We start from the raw sequence: 6672 nt of genomic DNA, 5'->3' as shown, positions 1-6672 counted from the left end.
CAAATTCATCCCATTCGTAGCCGGGGGCACGCACTGCGCATGCGCAGGACTGTGCAATTTTCAATGCTTCAGTTTCCAAATCATTAAAAAATAAACCTCAATAGGAGGACAGAGATTGTGAAAATGTGAGAGAGAGGAAGAGAGGGGGATTTACTTAAATCCATTTTCAACAGTATCCTAATTTAGTCATTTAATTGAAATATATTAATTGCACTTAAAACAAATCTTTCCTCTTAAAGCGTATTTCCAATTAAAAAAATTATGGAAGGAAACAACCCCCTTGCTTTCTATGTTTAATTTATGCATTGTTTTTTTTAATACCAATGCTGTTGTCATATTATTATTTACAACACACACTGCATCCACAAAGCCACCAGCATAATCACACACACTCCTCACATGCACTCTTCACTCTCCTGCCATCTGGGAAAAGGTACAGAAGCAGTCAGCCCTCACAGACAGACTGTGGAACAGATTCAGAAACATTTGACTCCTTAATACTGGACTGTACTGGACTTACACACACAACTGCTTGCACAAACTCAATGCTAAAACACTTTAGTGTTTATGTACAATATTTATAATTATATAGACAAATCAATGTGCACAAATCTTTCTTTTACTTGTCGGATCTGCAGTGTCTCTGTGTCTATTGTATCACTGTCTTATGGTTGTTGTTGGGGTTTTTTTTGCTATAAATGTCACACATGTACACTTTAGATCGTGCCCAGGTTAGTTTTGTGTTTCGTGTTTTTTTTTCGTTTAGATTTTATGTTGCACCTCGGTCCTGGTTGACACATTGGGTTGTTTTTTTTGTTTTTTTGTAAAGACTGTCTTGAGACCTCCTATTTTGTATAGTTTAGAGACAGTGGCTTTGTCAAAAAGACACAAAGTTGCTACTTTCATTGGAAAAGGGCTTATTAAAGAGATCGCACACATTAGCCACTGTAGCTGTTTCACTATGGAAATCGCTTTGGGCGTGACCAACTACAGAAGCTCTTATGACACCACGTCTGTCTTGACAGACAGGTCGACCTGAGATCAGGCTCCGCCCCACCTTTATCCCTCAGGTCAACCCCTTCTAACATCATTCGCGCTTTCTTCCCATGAGGGACTACACTAAGCTCTCTCAGCACATCCAGTTCTCGGCTGTTTTCGCTTAACTGTTCATCGTGCGGGCCGTAATTGGATTCCGCCACCGAACGCAAGGTCAGTCGTAAGGGATCCTGCTGAGCGACGTCACGGAATAGCGTCTGCGTCGAGGCGAGCTATTCCTATTCCAACCTGCTGGGTATTAAGTTACATGGTCGGGACGTAGTAGCGTCAAGCTATTACAGGCTTAGCGTGTCAAGGCGAAGCCTTCGGAGGGCTAACTACCCTGCGAACATCTGCAGACTAACGTGTTGTGACAAGTCTAGTATTCTCCGTACTCAGCCATGTCGACGGTCATCCCCCCCACCAAAGGGAATGAGTCGAAGATCAGGGAGGTTGCATCCCGCCCATGCCCATCATCATGTGGTGCAACCATCTCGGGCAGGGACCCTCACCCGATGTGCATCATGTGCATGGGCCCGAAGCACGCTCAAACGTCGCTCGTGGACCCTCAAGCATGCGCTCACTGCGCGTCGATGCCGGTGAAACATTTGGAGAGATGACTAAAAGTAGCGGTGGCTAACCAACAGGACCCGTGTCTGTCCGGCGCCGCCGCAAAGTCTACGGCCGTTGAACATCAGCCGCGAGTTACCACGAGCTGGGCGGACCTGATGGAGGCCGAATCGCCGGTCATGCCACCTCTGTTTGACAACCTCCTCGCGGAGGATGAGGAATGTGCGACAAGGATGCAGATGCGAACTCAAACCTCCTCGACTTGGATATGGAGGACGAGGATGAGGATGACAGTAGTCCCTTCCCGGCCCAACAGTCGAGACCCCAGAGCGCGGGCGATGCAACCTCACAGGCTGAAGGTAACCTGCACGAGGTATGCAAGCGAGCCATGGCTAAGCTAGGACTGGCTTGGCCCGCGGCCCAGGATGCATGAAGGAGATGTCTCGCTACTGGTATAGCCCCTTTAAGAGCAAGCTTCCCGCAAAAGGGTGCTCCAAGCTGGAGATTCAAGGGATGGAAGAGCTGGGGTTGGCCGGACCCCTGGCTGTGGAGCCTTCGGTGGCTTATCACCTCCATCCAAATCGGCGTTCTATCTCTGCCTCCTCTCAAATTGCGCTGCCTGGAAAAATCTAGAGATTGACGGCGTCCATCCATCAAAGGATGTATAAATACGCAGCGCAGTCAGTGTGCTCGCTAAATGCGGTGACTTTGCTGTCCGCGTACCAGGCGGAGATTTTAGAGGAGATGGGATGACAGCTTGACACGGGAGTACCTAACCCGGTACTTTGGGACGAGATCTGTGTGGTGAACGACCTAATCCTGCGCTCGTCACAAGGCACAGTTCAGGGCTGCGGCCGCGTGATGGGCTTGGCTGTGTCAGGGGAGAGAGCGTTGTGGCTTAACCTGTCAGGCTTGGGTGACACACAGAAAGCGGAAGTCATGGATGCTGCCTACATCCCCACTAAAGGTCTGTTTGGTCCAGCTCTAGAGAAGATGAGAGAAACCAGCACTCTCAGGAAACAGAAGGACGAATCATTCAACCTCTGTTTGCCTCGTAAGCTGTCTCAGAACCTGCCCCCTCAGCCAGCGCGACGGGGTTTTGCCGCAGCCGCGGCTGCGAGAGGGAGACCGATGAGCGCGAGGAGTGCAAAATCGGCTCCCGGTGGACAGCAAGCTAGTCCGAGATTGGATGGCTTGGGACCGTGGGGAAAGCATTCATTTGCGGCCATGGTGGCTAAAAAACGGCCCCCCCACCCTGAGGAGCGGAAGAAGAAGCGTGCGACCTGACACGCGAATGTTTTCCTATCCTCCTTTCTCCGCTGGCGAAGAAAAAGAGAAGGGAACACAGCCCGGTTCTAAGTTCCGTAAGGGCTTCCTCCCTAGTTTCTCCTCGGGTTCGAGTTATAAGGGAAAATGTTCAGTGTCACCAACTACTCACGACATTTGTTCACTTGCACGTCAGTTCAGACGATTGCGCAATAAAGAATTCATCATCGCATCCAAGCCGCGGGCTGAGGGCGATGTGTTCAAGAATAAAAAACTCAATAAATGTGGCACTTTAACCTAACGGCCGAGATCGACTCTCTTTTGAGCAAAAGGGCAATCAGAGTTGTTCCGGAGGCAGAAAGCCGTCAGGGTTTTTACTCCCGGTACGTTGTGATCCTGAAGAGAGGAAGCACATCTCTTCGTCTGATCTTGGACTTGCGTGTGTTAAACAAGCACCTGAGAAAATATTCATTCAGAATGTTGACGCACAAAGCACTCTGTCGGTCGATCCGGCCAAACGATTGGTTTGTGACGATCGATCTATCGGATGCGTATTTTCACATAGATGTTTACCCGTCACACAGAAAATATTTGAGGTTTGCACACAGAGGCACTGCCTACGAGTTTTAAACCATTCCGTTCGGACTGTCTCTCTCTGAGAACTTTCAGCAAGTGTGTGGAGGCGGCTCTTTTGCCGTTGAGAAACAGCGGGATTCGGATTTTATATTATATAGACGATTATCTGATATGCTCCTCGTCAAGAGAGCGAGCGATCAGAGATGCGAAGAGCGTAGTCACTCATCTCTGCAACTTGGGTTTCAAAATAAACAGGGAAAAGAGCCGCTTGTGTCCCGCGCAGTGCGCGGAATATCTAGGACTCAGTATAGATTCCCTCTCCTATCGAGTCAAGCTGACAGAGAGGAGAATCGGTCATACAGTGTCGCTCCCGTTTTCGGGCGGGGACTATGGTCCCGTTCCGAGTGTGTCTACGAATGCTAGGTTAAATGGCCTCAGTGATTTCTGCGGTGCGTCTGGGACTTCTCATGATGAGAGATTTTCAGAGATTGGTTCGCGTGGTTGCGCTTATGTCCCCGACGTCATCTCAATCGGCCAGTCAAAATAATGCATGCGTGCGTCTTAGCGCTCCGCCAATGGGGATGCCCCAGGACTCTTTGTTCGGGGATTCCCTTGGGGGCGGTGTCGTCGAGGGTTATTATGACGACGGACGCGTCTTTGGCGGGCTGGGGCGCGACCCGCATGGACAGAGCTATGAACACAGCTAATCCCGAGACATATAAACTACTTGGAGTTGTTGGCAGTGCTTTTAGCGCACCAACATGTGTTGGTGAAAACAGACAATTCCACAGTGGTCGCATACATCAACTGGCAGGGGGGTGTGCGCTCCCTCCAGCTGCATCAGTTAGCGAGGAAACTGATAATGTGGTGCGACACGAGGCTTTTGTCCATCAGAGCGACTCATGTTCCAAGCATATGGAACAAGGGTGCGGATCTGTTGTCCAGGGGAAACCCCCTGTACGGGGAATGGAAACTGCACACCCAGGTGGTGGAGCAGATATGGCAGAGGTATGGCCGGGCGGCCGTAGATCTCTACGACTCACGAGAAAACGCTCAGTGTCCTCTGTACTTTTCTCTAAGGGACAAAGATGCACCGTTGGGTGTGGATGCGTTAGCCCACCCGTGGCTAAATGTTCTTCTCTACGCTTTCCCTCCACTGAGCTTGATTTCCACCACCCTGGCCAGGGTCAGAGAATTCAGCTTGTCGCTGATTCTGATAGCTCCACGTTGGGCGTCCAGACATTGGATCGCGGAAATAGTTCAGCTACTGTCAGATCAACCGTGGCCACTCCTTCCATGTAGGGACCTTCTGTCCAAGGCTTTGTCCCAGGTTTTATCATCCGCACCCGGACAGGATAGCTCTCTGGGTCTGGCCCATGAGAGGTGGAACTCGAGTGTGGCAGGTTTACCCCAATCGGTTATACACACTATCCAGAGTGCTAGGGCCTCGTCTACTCGCACGCTTTATGACAATAAATGGCGAGTTTTTGAGGAGTGGTGTGGCTGTGGTCACATTGTCTCTTTCCAGTGTTCTGTGGGAGACATTTTGTGCTTTCTCCAGGATTTGCTGGATAAAGGGAAAGCTTTTTCTACTTTGAAGGTGTATCTGGCGGCTATTTCTGCGTGTCATGTCGGGTTTAGTAACGAACCTGCGAGTCGGCACCCTTTGATTAGCCGGTTTATGAAAGGTGCACGCCGTAAGAGGCCGGTGTCTCGGCGGTTAGTGCCTCAGTAGGACCTGTCTTTGGTTTCGGAGGCCCTTTCTCATCACCCCTTCGAGCCGGTGGATGGCGTAGGGCTGAAATTTCTTTCTCTTAAGACGGCACTGCTTGTGGCTCTAGTGACTGCTAAGCGTGTGAGCGAGCTGCAAGCCCTGTCTGTCAGTCCATCTTGTTTACAGTTTGCCCCTGGGCTCACGAAAGTTTTCTTTCGCCCTAACCCAGCGTTTGTACCTAAAGTGGTGGATTCTTCTTATAGATGTACCGTTACGGAACTTTCGGCTTTTCACCCTCCTCCGTACTCACCTCAGGAGGAGGAGAAATTGAGTTCCTTGTGCCCAGTGCGGGCCCTCCATACGTATGTCAGGAGAACAGCAGGTTTCAGGAAGTCTGACCAGCTGTTTGTGTCTTGGGCTACTCCTCACAAAGGGAAGCCGTTGTCGAGACAACGACTGTCCCGATGGATTGTGGAGGCTATATCTATAGCGTACGAATGCTGTGGTTCTCAGGCACCTGTGGGTCTGAGGGCCCACTCTACTAGAGGGATGGCGACATCATGGGCCCTACTTAAGGGAGTTTCTGTTCAGGAAATTTGTGCAGCGGCTGGTTGGGCTACGCCACACACCTTTGTGCGGTTTTATAGACTTGATGTGTCTGAGTCATCCTTGGCACATGCAGTGCTGAGTGCCAGATGTCCTGAGCCAATGTGATTGGGTGTAGCAGGATCATGTGCAATCTGGGAGTGGGCTATATCTCCCATAGTGAAACGAGCGAAGTTAGAAAAAAAAACGATGGGTTACTTTATGTAATCCCGGGTTCTTTAATAACAGAGTGAGGTGTTTCACTAGCACTTCCCTCCTTGCACGGGGACGGGAAGAAATCTCGCTGCAATGATGTTAGAAGGGGTCGACCTGAGGGATAAAGGTGGGGCGGAACCTGATCTCAGGTCGACCTGTGTGTCAAGACAGATGTGGTGTCATAAGAGCTTCCAAAGCGATTCCCATAGTGAAACACCTCACTCTGTTATCAAAGAACCCGGGATTACGTTAAGTAACCTGTCGTTTTATGACACGTCACCTGTTTGAAAAATAACACAACATAAGTAACCTATAACTGATATGGCACTATGACATTATAACATTATGAGTGGTGAAATGAATAACACTGATTATCTCTTCATCATGGCACCAGTTATTGGGTGGGATATACTAGGCAGCAAGTGCACATTTTGTCTTTAAAGTTGACTTGTTAGGAGCAAGAATGATGTTTAAGCGTAAAGATTTGAGTGAGGGCCAAAATGTGATGACTGGACAACTGGTTCAGAGCATCTCCAAAACTGTACAAAACAGCATAATCAAGATGTTTATAATGTTATGCTTGATTCTTCTTCTTCCTCTTCTTTTGGCTTCTCCCATTAGGAGTCGCCACAGCGGATCATCCGTCTCCATACCCCTCTATCCTCTACATCTGCCTCTTTTAAACCAACTACCTGCATGTCTTCCCTTGC

The sequence above is a fragment of the Silurus aristotelis genome (genome assembly GCF_946808225.1).
Source record: "Silurus aristotelis genome assembly, chromosome: 1".
NCBI lineage: Eukaryota > Metazoa > Chordata > Actinopteri > Siluriformes > Siluridae > Silurus > Silurus aristotelis.
Note: the sequence above shows the minus strand (reverse complement) of the source record.